Consider the following 12,832-nt stretch of genomic DNA (forward strand, 5'->3'; position numbering starts at 1 on the left):
TTATTTTGTTAACATATCCTGCCATACAGTCTCATGTTTCATATATTTTCTAATTATTTCTAATAAGTTCTTAATATTGTAAACCCCCAACTGAGAAATCTCTCTCACCTCCCTATATCCCGTCTTAAGTTTCTATGGTATTCATTCTCCCTTGACGCTCCCTTTGAATTTATTCTCCACTCTACAGTGAGTATAGTAATATTTCTACTTACAGAATATAAATCTGATCCTCTCTCCATACGCACACAGTGTTTGCTCTTGAAGAGAACCAAAGTTTTGCCACCCTGAAGCTGCCTTTTTAGGATATTAATTTTAAGCTAAGAAATAAGACTCAGAAAGAAACTTTGAGCCTCCCCCACCTTTGCTGCCAAAGAAATTCAGACAGAATAACCAGCTTTAGGAAGGGAGCCTTGGGTTTGCACCAGTCAGGAAGACTTTAAGCCTGTTAGCTAGATACCCGCTGTGTCCCATTGTTTCTGATTTTCCTCACAAGAATTTTCCTGCCACGCATATTCCAGTCTTCCTCAAGTACCTGTAAATCGCCCATTCTCACTTCTGAAATTGAATACCTCTCCCCGCATCTCCTTTGTCCAAAAATGTCATACATACCCAATGTTGCCTCACTGTCTGGAATTTTCATGCTCTTGTGAATTCCCCATGTACGTGTATTAAAACTTTGATTTACTCTTGTTAATCTGTCTCTGTTAATTTAATTATTATCCCAGCTGCAAGAACTTAGAAGGTGGGGGAAAAAGTGCTATTTTTTTTAGCCCTTCCACTCTCCAAACTTCCTTTAAAACCTTTATTGACTTGCCATTTGCTCTTAGAATTAAGACACAATTAAAAGATAACATGTGCTTGATCTGACCCTCCTAACTTTCCCAAGCCCACCTGGTCCCACCCTCCCTGAACTGATGTCCTTTCAGTCACACTGATTGTATGTTAATTCCTTATATTCACCTGTCCTTCCGATCAGGGCTTTCATATGCTATCACATCCGTCCAAACACTCCTTTTTCTTCACTTCCCTTCATGAACTCATATTAAACCCTCCTACTTCAGTTCAATTGTCATCTCCCCCTATTATTTGACTTTTAAAAATATTTTTGAGAAACACATGTATAAACATAGCACACACACTATGTGTGTTTGCAGTTTCACTTACTGCTTTTTTTACTTAATTGTATCAGGTGAGGTATTTTCATATGTAAGTAACCAAAATTCCAAATCAGACTGGCTTATGCCATCAAAGACATTTCTTAATTCATATAATAGAAAATTCCAAAAGTAGAGCTTTTCCCCTAATTTTCCAGCTCCCATGATCTGCAGTTCTGTCGCCTCTGCTCTTCACATGGGCTGGCTTCATTCTTAGGCGCATTTCATTGTTTGTAGTAGCAGAAACAACCATTTCAGTCTCAGATACCCACATGCCATTCCATCCAGAAGGAGACTTCAGAAGACTTCTCTCTCAATTATTAAACAGAAGCCCTTCGTTTCATTCTCATGGCTCCACTTAGGGGAGATGCCCCTCCCTAGTGACAAAATGGGTGCCCTGAGGGCTTAAAGCTCTGAGAGATCACCCTAGAAGTGGGATTTGGAGCTTGGATCTATTCTCCCCAGACTCCACAGCTGTTTCACTAAGGGAAAGGCTGATTTTCTGAATGGGAGATCAGCCGATTTTGGCAGACGGAGCAGAGACCTGGATGCCTGGAAAGCCACCTACTGCATGCTACGCAAGTAAACTGTGAACTCTTCCCCACCTCATTTAAGTGTGTGCTAAAATATCACACTTAACATCTTCAGAGTCTCTATGTCAATGTTCCATCCCATGAATCTCATGAATGTAACACCTTAATTTTATTAGTTAGACAAATAAGTTATTTCCAAAGTTTTGAAATGTTATTTTAATAATTACTCTCCCTCTCTTTCTTTGCCAAGGTGCATCGTTCTCTTCACTACATACACTTTATCTTTTATAAATAATACTGAGATAAATATTTTTTTGCATAAGTATTCTTCTACCTCTCTGATTATTTCCTTAGGATAAATTCATAATGGTGATATTAATGTGTCAAAGGCCAAGCTTGTCAAAGTATAGATGGTCCTTCAGGATGATTGTATCAATCTGTACTGTACAGCAGACCCTCAGTGTGTGACTGAGCTTGTTTCGTGACGTTCTTGCTAATTAACACAAGCCTCCTTCAAGTGTCAAGCTCTCTGTCACCTCCACGCCTCTGTTTCTATACTCAGCCTGGCTAACTCTACTCTCTTTCCAATGCTCATGACCTTGTCTCGAAAGCATTTCCTCACCCATCTCTGCCAGCTCCTGATTTGTTCTATGTTTCTATCGTGCTTCTGGCATCTCACCAAATATAATCTATTGCCGTCATTTGTTCATTTGTCTCTTAAACTAGGTAGTAAATTATTTGATGAAAATGACTGTTTATTATTATCATTAATATTATTAATATTCAACCCTGTAACCATACTACTTAGCATTGTCTGAACTATAGGACATACTCAAACTGCGTTTTAAATTACAGAGACATGGAAGCTGACTACCCTCGTAGTATGGCCCAAGGATGACCTGTCAATCCTCGCAGCTTTGTTATTGCATTTGGCCTGGCTCTGGTGTGAGTCCTTCATGGCTGGCACAGCTCTGGAGCAGAGTGCTGAGAGAGAGAGAGAGAGAGAGAGAGAGAGAGAGAGAGAGAGAGAGAGAGAGAGAGAGAGAGAGAGAGCCACAGGGCTTAGTGGGTTATGAGAGGCCACCCAGCTCATTCTTTAAATGTTGCTGTTAGCCTGTCCTTTGGGTGCTAAAAGTAGCAAGAGATCATCAGATCAGGGAGATAAGGACCTGGGGTTGGCTGAGCTCTAAACCAGATGTCATTTCAATCTCTCCTCCAGGACAGGTTCACATCCATCAATACGCTTGGCACATGTTTTGTTATTCAGAGAAGGGAGTGGAATTTGAAGGTTAGAGGAGTAGGGTGTGGATGAGGAAGGCCTGAGGAGGGGGGCTAAGAAACTAGGAGCAGAAAGACATCACTCCCCATTCAGCCAATAAGCTACATTTGAGTCTCTATGACAAGATGTAAGGGCCAGAAACAGACAGAACTGTTTTTACTTAGTGCTTGTTTGTTATTTAATGAAAGTATTACAGAGATATCAGGGCATGGGTGAAAGCTAGAAGGCAATGGAACCCTGCACCTCTGAGCTCAAGCTGAGGAGCCCTGGGGCCAATTGGTGGAAAGAAGCAGAGAAGTGAGGGTGAGGCTTTGCTCTGTGGCTGCAGAGAGTTCACTGAGCAAGCACAGGCTCCTGAAAGCACAGTTGTTCTTCACCAAGTGGCAGTTGTAACATTGAGGCCTTGGCAAGTGGTTTTGTAGGTGTTGGAAGTGGGCAATAGGGGAGGAACCAGAGAGGATGAGTAAGGCAAATGCCTTCTGCCAACTACAGCTAACAGCACATCTGAGAAACAAACCCCTTTCAAGGACTCCCTTGAGTCCTAGAGGCTTCTCACGCCCCTCCCCCCTTCACTGGGTCCAATGTACTCGGTGGGATGGGCAGTGTAATAAGAGAAGCCAAAGTGTCCAAGGTTCGATTTTCAGCTGTTGTGCTCAGGAGATTGAGCAGATAAATGAACACACTGAGAATAATGGAAGCCAGGCTTTCCATTGTCAGATAAGGGGGTTACAATTAAGAAAGGAGAATGCTACTAAACCTTCTACAGGCATCCCTCATGTTATTACACTTTGCTTTACTGTACTTCATAGATATTGCATTTTTTACAAATTGAAAGTAAGGCCTTCCACCACGGAAAAGATTATGACTCGCTAAAGGCTCAGGTGATGATCAGCATTCTTTAGCAATAAAATATTTTTAATTAAAGCATATAATTGTTTATCTAAACATAATGCTATTGCATACTTAACAAACTACAGTATAGTGTAAGCATAACTTTTATATGCACTGGGAAGCCAAAAAATGTGTGATTCACTTTGCTGCGATATTTGCTGGAACTGAACACACAGTATGCCTAAGGTATGCCTGTACTGCTGTCCTGAATTGGTTTGTAATGGATAAATAGATGATGATAGATGGTGACAGATAGATAGACAGATAGATGATAAATAGATAGGTATGGATAGATCATAGATGATAGATATAGATAGATGATAGATAATGATAGATTGATAGATGATAAATAGATGATAGATAGATAGATAGATAGATAGGTAGATAGATAGATGATAAACAGATATAGGTGTATATGTGTACATCCACACACAGATTTCCTAGTGCTGCTCTCTGAGAGGCTCTAGCAGCAACCACACCCTGAAGGCCTTGATTTATCAATATCATTTTCATTAAAAGGAATCAGGGGGCTGGCTGAGTGGCACCGATGGTTAAGAGCTGGCTTGGGACGCCAGAGGGCCCCGGTTTGGATCCCACATATGAGAGCCAGTGACACTGCCCTCTACAGCTAAGATGCTGAACAACAGCTCAACCTGGAGCTGGGCTGCCATGAGTCGCTGGCCACTGCGTAGGCTGCAGCTCCTGCTGCAGTGGGTTGCCATGGGCTACCGTGTGTAGCCAGCATCCAGCGTGAGAGGCCAGAAGCCGCCGTGAGCGGCTGTCCAGAAGCCGTGGACTGATCTGCCTCGCCCTGGAAGAGTTCAATGATGATGCCAACATGGGCCAGTGAAGCAACGTCCTCCACAACTAGACTGAAGAACAAAAGTAAAGCAACTTGTCTGTTCCCCTTCCCCCAATTCTCCAGGTCTGTTCCCATCCCCCCAATTCCCCATTAAGAAATCTTTAAAAATAAAAAAAAATTTTTTTTAAATGTTTCCCCAAGAGGAAAAAAAAAAAAGGAATTAGGGTTTCTTGAAGAAATGGCTCTCTCCAGGACTGGGGCAAGAAAAATACACAATGAGACTAAAACTTTTTGTGCCAGGAAGTAATGAAAAGTTCAAGAAGATAAAGACATCAAAAAGGCACATGACTCAATTTAGAGGGGTTCCCACTGCCAATGCTCAGGAAAATTTGAGTATAACTCTGTACAGTGTCAGATGGGAAATAGACTTATTGGGGTGATCACTTTGTGAGGTAAATGTCTAATCACTATGTTGTTTTGTACACCTGAAACGAATAAAACAAATAAATAAATAATTTAGTTATGTATAAATAAATAAATAAACAATGATTGTAACATATTGTAACCCCTTGAGTAAAATAGGAAGCCATGAGTACATGTTGCTATAAATAAAAAAATAAATGGAGGACAAGAGAAAGTTCCACCCTACAATAGATTGCGTTAATAAATCCAGAAAGGATGATGGAGTTTAAAAAAAAAAAATCACCATTTGACATTGCTTGGCTCAACCACTGTGGTAAATACAGACAGCCGATAGATGGGGTTATTCTTCTTCCATGCGCAAGGTTCATTTTTCTCTTCTCTGTATGCACTTTATTTATTAATCTGGATATTTTCTTGTCAGTACCATCTCTTTTCCCACTACCTAGATATTTTTAAGTCCCCACATTTGACCTCTTGTCAATTTGGTTAAATAGGACCTGCCATTAAGGCTATAGCACCTTTTTCAGCCACGTTCATCACTCTCATCATGTTTCTGGCCTGCCTTACCTTCTCTTGCCCCCAACCACAGTCCAAATCTATTGCTCTCAGACCAGGACAACACCAGATTAACTTCTGCTTGACAATATAAGGATAGTACACATAATTTTCCCTTCTTTTCCTTCCAACAACTCATCATACTTCCCTCATTTCATCTAAAATGTGTTTCTTGTAATATCACTGCAGTAGTAGCTACTATTCAGTGCTTTTTCAGTCCCTTCATAGTTGAAATAATATGAAAGTCATCCAATATTCTGTCCTTACAAAGAATGTATTCTGCACCTATTAGAAAGATGAAGAGCAGATTTGGAGGGACAAACATTATCCAGCACAGTTTGTTTCCTTCCCTTTTTCTTTCATCTCATTGATTCTCTCATCCCTCACCACAGGAATTATTTTGATTATAAGAGAGATGAAGAAGCAGTGGGTGAGTAGCCCAAAGATCTGGATTGTAGTTGAGCTCTGCCAGCACAAATTCTGTGATCTTATGTGAGCAATTGAATCATTTGAGCCTTAGTTTCTTCACTGAAAAAAAAAAGGGCGGGGGGGAATTGACCTAATAACTTCTTAGAGCTTTTTTATTTATGAGTCCATGAGTTTATGATTTAAACTTTAAATACTGGAATGCTCCTGACTGTGGCTCTCAAAATTCTTCTCTACTGATGCTAGGTGATTTCATCAAGTCTCTTGGTTTCATATACCAACACCCTGATGACGGCAAATTTTGTATCTCCAGCCTGAGATCTTAGCAACCTCAGCATACAGTCTTTTTTTCCTTTCCTTATTAAGCTGAGAACTTTCACCTTTTCACTTAAAGGAAGCAGTTTACAAGGCTTCTCTTTGGCATATCTGAATTGCCAGCATTACTACTCTTGCACTTTGGGGCCATTATTAAGTAAAGTAAGGATGACTTGAACACAAGCTCTGCGATACCTCAAAAGTCAATCTGATAACAGAGAAGGCTACTAAGTGACTAATAGGTGGGAAAGATATACATTGTGGACACACTGGACAAAGGGATGAGTCATGTCCTGGGCGGGACAGAGCAGGATGCCGTGACATTTCATCATGCGACTCAGAACAGCATGCAATTTAAAACTTAAGAATTGTTCATTTCTGGAACTTTCCATTTAACATTTTCAGACTGAGGTTAACCACAGGTAACTTGAAACCATGAACGGAGAAATCGTGCAAAGGGGGGACTACTGCAGGAGTCATACAATCTTAGGTTCAAAACCAGGATCTAACTTCATCAGGTCCACCATTGAAAGTGGATCACTTTCATTAATTTAACGACATTTATCAAGTACTTTCTATGTACTACTCTATACTAAGTGATGGAAAAACAGTAATAAAATAGCTGCATAGGATGCTACCTCAAGGAGATTATAATCTAGTAGGAAAGACAGGCATAATTTCACATTTCTTTGGTTATAACTGTGCTAAAGTTCCTGAAGGAGAAGCCACTTGTTCTACGATGGCTCACATCAGTCCCTAGTCTGTGGGGTTAGAAAACATTTTAAAAATATAATTGGACTGAAACCTAAAGGATGAGAAATTAGTCAAAGCTGGGTGATAAGACATGAGGGTGACAAGAGTGTACAGGTTGAGCTGGGAAGGTGCCTGGAGTATTTAGAAATATGGCCCAAGGACAGAACGGCCAGTTCACAGCAAGTAGCATGAAAACTGATGGAAGGGAGGCAGGGGCAGGTTAGTACCAAACGTGGTGGGCCAAATTTAGGACTCGGCGTTATGCTAAGAACAATGGGAAATCATGGAGATAGTTAGGCATGGAGGGAGGGATGGCATAATCAATTCTGCATTTTGTAATGATTACTCAGGTTTCTGTGAAGAGAACGGATTGCTAGAGGAAGAAGTACGGAAAGGGGGAGTCAACTAGATAGTAAGCTAGTGCAAGATCCAAGTGAAAAATAATGATCCATTGGACTAGAATGTTAACAATAAAGCTGGAGAGAAGCAGGTGGACTTGAGAAATATTTAGGAGTCAAAAACACGAAGACATGGTGAGGGAGGGACGTGCACACAGGAAGACACCTGGGTTTCTAATTTGAACAACTGGGAAGATGCCACTGCCATGCACTGAGATAGCATTCACTGGAAGCAAGGCAGGCTGAGGGGAAAGACCTGGTGATTTCGGACATTGTGACTTTGCAGTGACAGCTACTTATGATCTGAGTGTCCTGAACCCATGTGTGCAATGGTGAGAACATGGACTGTCCTACAGACTGGTTGTGAAGCCTGGCGCAGGGCCCGGCAGGGTAAATGCTCAGCAGTGTCCACCCCCTTTCCCTTCTCACCCTTGGCCTCCCTGCATTAGTTCATTTGCCACATGTCAAGCACTCTTCTAGATATGTGAGTAAACCCACAGTCCCTGCTTTTGGGGAGTTTACATTCTCAATGGGTAGACAGATGATAAAATAAGCAGACAACACTCTAGCTAAATGCTAGGAAGATAAATGAAGTGGGGTGAGGAGAAGAGATGGTGAAGGAGAGATGGGGTGCTGTTTTATGGAGAATGGTCAAAGAAAAGTCTCTGGGGAGGTGGCATTTAAGCATAGACCTGACTAAAGTGAGAAAGCCAGCCATAAATACGGGGATGGGAAGAGGGGTCCAGGCAGTAGGGACCAAAAATCATAAAGACCTGAGGTGCATTTACTTGGCCTGTTCTAGAAGAGCATAAAGACCTGTGTGGCTGGCACCCAGTGAGTAAGGGGAAGTCCCAGTGATAGGAGTTGATGCTAAAGAAGTAGCCAGGGCTAGATAGACCATGCAAAGTGAGGACTCTGGCTTTTACTCTGAGTGTAAAAGTGATATGGAAGCCACTGGGAGATTGTGAGTCAGGAGTGACAAAAGCCATCCATATTATACAGTGCAGAATGTTTTTGCCTATGCCAGAAACCAGAAGCCTTCATCAACAGAACCCACTCGCTCTAATGCTCTCTTTCTTCTATTTCTACTTCAACTTAGTGAACACATATAGAACAGCTGGAGAGTCCAATTAATTTTTTTAAATGACATTTATGGAGCATTTACTATGAATCTCTTCCAGGCCCTTCCACATGTTACAAGTGGTTCCGATAGCAGCCTCCTCTCATTACACCTTTGCTGGAGACTAACCACCCTGTTAACATGCTTGCACGTTATTTCATTTGGTGTGCGTGACAGACTAGGAAGGTGATTTTGTTGCCTACATTTTACAGATGAGGGAACTGAGACTCAGAGAAGTGAAGTAACTTATGCAAAGTCACACAGACAATAAAGTGTAGAGTCAGGATTCACCAGATGTGCCCAGGGCCTTCAGCCTCCACATCCATATGGCTTCCATGTCTTCATGACAAGCTGTCTCGGTGGCACCTGATCCTCCCCCATTTGATATTGAAAGTAATGAATCTGAAAACAAGCAGCCAAAAGACCAGCACAGGAGTATGGTCACATTTTTTTTTTTTAAGTGCATCGCTAACAATGAGTAGAGAGGGAAGAACCTTCCAAACAGAAAGAAGGACAAAGTGTACATACTGTTTAAGGACCCGTTATCCTGGTTCCCCACCTCACATTTTAGAATCACATAAGGTGTGTGTGTGTGTGTGTCTGTGTGAGCATGTCCACATATACACATATGTACTGTGGCCCACTTAAAATAATATGTTTTAGAAGACCCCGGGTCTATTTTAGTAGGCAGCCAGGATTGAAAATGCTGGGTTATATATTGGCGGTCACATTTTATCACCCACACTGCTGGCCTCCTCCTGCTTTGTTGTGTCACCTGTAGAGGGCTGGGGAATCTGCATCTTACTTAGTAACCCGGGTGGTTCTAACAAGTGGTGCAGTGCTGCACTTTGAGAACCATCTTAATCACAACTCAGCAAATGGTAATACAGATCATATTCGCCAGATGCAGCCATTTTGCCTACAGGCAGGAAAAGGGTAAAAGGCAGTGCAGGTGTTTAAAAGAAGAGGCTGCCAAAAGTTAACCTGAGTGGAAAACATCATGACTCAGCAGAGCTCAGAAGGAACTTCAAGGGTCCTTCTGACTTATAATCGGCCCAGTTACCAAAAAAAAAAAAAAAGAAAAGAAAAGTATCCAATACTACCACCAGGAAATACAGAATTCATAGAATTTCAAACATTTTCAGGAGAAAAAAGTATTGCCTTTTTTCAGAGTTTGCATTTTCCACGTAGTTTCTAGGTGTTTTTAATATGGAGGGCGATAACTCAGGCTTTTTTTATAATACACAGCTAATTACCAGACGTTCCGGTACTGCAAGCATTTAATGCCTACATAAAACATAGGGCCATAATAAAGATAATTGAAAGTATGACTTTCATCAATATTTAATTAGCATTTGGTGCTAACTCATTATTTCAGTACAATTAATTTGACATCTTACTATATGTACTGAACAGATTTCAATCCAGAGGGTTGTTTTATTGACGAGACATGTGTCACATCACATGTCCAAAGGTAACAGTATGAAATATGGGGGAGATGATTGACAGTTTAATCTAGTTCTGAATAGCAAAGCCTAATACATTAAAACCAAGCAAGCATGTTTACTTAGCAAGGCAAATCCAGTACTAATAAAAACCCTGACCATGCTCAATCAAGTCAGGGATGGAACCCGCTGTTTCAGCACATGTTTTGGGGTGTCTGCTGTTACACTAGTATGAGGAAACATTCAGAGTAAGGGCACATTGTTGGTGGCCTGCGATCAAAAAGTTAAAGAACTCGCAGACCTGTACAATATAAGAAGCTCAAGGTATTATTAGCCTGCTGCAAGCAAGGGATTTCACAGCAGGAGAGTAAAGAGCACAGGGCTAGGATCCAGGGTTTTATGTCAGTTGTGGAGGTGCAAAAAAAAAAATCTTTCTCCCCCACTTCTAAGTTCTTCTAGCTGGGCTAATCATCAAATTTAACGGAGACAGATTATCAGGAGAAAGTGTCCAAAGTTTATTATACAGATGTATATTTGGGGGTGCCATAAGACTAGAGACCCACTCAGGCTTTGGGCAGTTGAGGTTTACATGCCATTCTGAAGCTAAGGAGAAGGGGATAGGGTTGTGGTTTGGAACTCAGGAAGGTAATTCACATGGAGATAGAAAATCAAATGTTTGGTAATAAATTTTTGCGGGGCCATTTTTAACAAAGGGACAGAGAGAGGACTTTGAACAGATGGGTGCTGCTTGGTTCCTTCTCTATCACACACCAGTTTGTATTAAACTATAGTCATGATATCTCGCTTCCTGGAGCAGGTCCTCCCCCTAAATTCTTTTAGGCAGGAAAGGGGGACTATCAAAGTTTCTTTCCGAGTCTTTCATTATTTAATAAGCAGCTTAAAATCAATCTCCCAAAAGGCAAATATTGTGGTGGCCAACTCTATTTCTCTTCATATTCCTATGATATAACCACTTGTTAGCCTTTGGGCAAGTCATCCAACGTCCTCATGGCTCAGTTTACATATGTGTGGAAATGGTCACTAAACCCCATGAGCCACTGTCTTTCAAATCATCTGTGGTGAAGGGCCAGTTTTGTGTCTTACATTTTGTTTTGTGTTGTTTTTTAATGTTCAATTGGCTATGAATGGCTAGGTCCTGAAAATATGATGGAAAAAAAAAAAAAAAGAACTGAAAGTACTATGTGCCTAACACCATTCTGGGCACTGATGTGAGGAAATAGCAAATAAAAACACAAACAAGTTTCCTGAGTCCTTATACTGTAGAGGAAAGAAGAAAAAAAAGTGGATAAGTAAAGCAATAAAGAAAAAGACAATGTGGGCTAGTGATAACAGATGTGAGGAAAGTAAGCCAGGTCATGAGTCAGGAGGATGATAGGGAATGATGAGCTGCTTTTAACTGGATGGTTCTGAAGGGGGCTTGAGGAATGGACTTTGAAAGTTGAGACTGGATGGCAAGAAGAGCCGGCTCACCCCAGTCTTGGGGAGGAGCGCTCTAGGCGTCTTTATCAAGTGCCGATTACATTCATCTACACTGGGCTTGCAAAGATTGATACAATACAGCACCTGCCTCTAAAAAGCTAAGTTTCTAATTAGTATTCATAAACAACTGGAACATCTTAATGTAAAGGAATCTGGATATTTTATTGCCCTCTGGATTTGACTAATTGTCTAAAGAATTATTAATTGATAACACCTTTATTAAGAATACACATAAGAAACGTCCAAATCTGTAAAGCATTTTTATAAGTTTATTTGAGACATATGACAATGTATTTCAGGGAGGAAGATTTCTAATTCTCCAAAGAATAACAGTTTTGCCGCTTCTTTTATGCATTTAAAATTAAGGAGAGAAAATAAAATAAATTAAAGTAAAATAAAATAAAATAAAATAAAATTAAGGAGGCAACATAAGGAAGGTTACATGGAGGTGGGAGAAGCAAGGAGAGGATTAGATTACAGGATAGTTAACAAGATTATGTGCTCTCTTGAGAGTTGTTAGGGCTTACTTCAAAGTGTTAACCTAAATGGACAGGGCTTGCTTAAGGCAAAGATAAACCTTTTAGTAAAAAAGTTGTAGGCCTGGGGCCTAACTACCCATCATAACCTGCCCAGTTTGGAATTTATGATCAGTTCACTCTGTGAGGTTACTTTCCACAGAACCCCTTTATTTGTCCACAGCACCTACTATGTGCCAAGTCTGCTTCTAAGCAATTTTCATATATTCATAGAGATCCTATAAGGCAGGTTTGATAACGACTATTACAATATTATTATTACTAAACAGTTAATAAAAAGGCACAGAGGAGGTAATTTCCAAAAATCACAGTTAGCAAGTGGGACAGGCAAAAAGGAAACCCCAATAGTCTGATGCCAGACCCAGCACACTTGACCTTTTGTATTATACTGAAACTACTTTTTACTGTGTTAGTAAACATATCCTTCCTATGTGGAATTCAGAGATCAATATGTAAACAAAGCAACAACAACAAGCAATTGGCATTTTTCTATGCCAATATACTTGTCAATGATTTTACAAAATGGGAAGTTATATATTAGTCAAAATAATTTCTAACTTAAAAATAGAATAAACAAATAAAATGAAAAGACATATAAAATAGAAGTCCAATTTTATTGTGATTAGATTTAATAGATGTAAAATTACTCTCTCAAATTGCTGTAACAGTTTCTATACTCTTATTCTCAATTTTTGTACTTAT

The sequence above is a fragment of the Hipposideros armiger genome, unplaced genomic scaffold, assembly GCF_001890085.2.
Source record: "Hipposideros armiger isolate ML-2016 unplaced genomic scaffold, ASM189008v1 scaffold_1061, whole genome shotgun sequence".
NCBI classification, from domain to species: domain Eukaryota; kingdom Metazoa; phylum Chordata; class Mammalia; order Chiroptera; family Hipposideridae; genus Hipposideros; species Hipposideros armiger.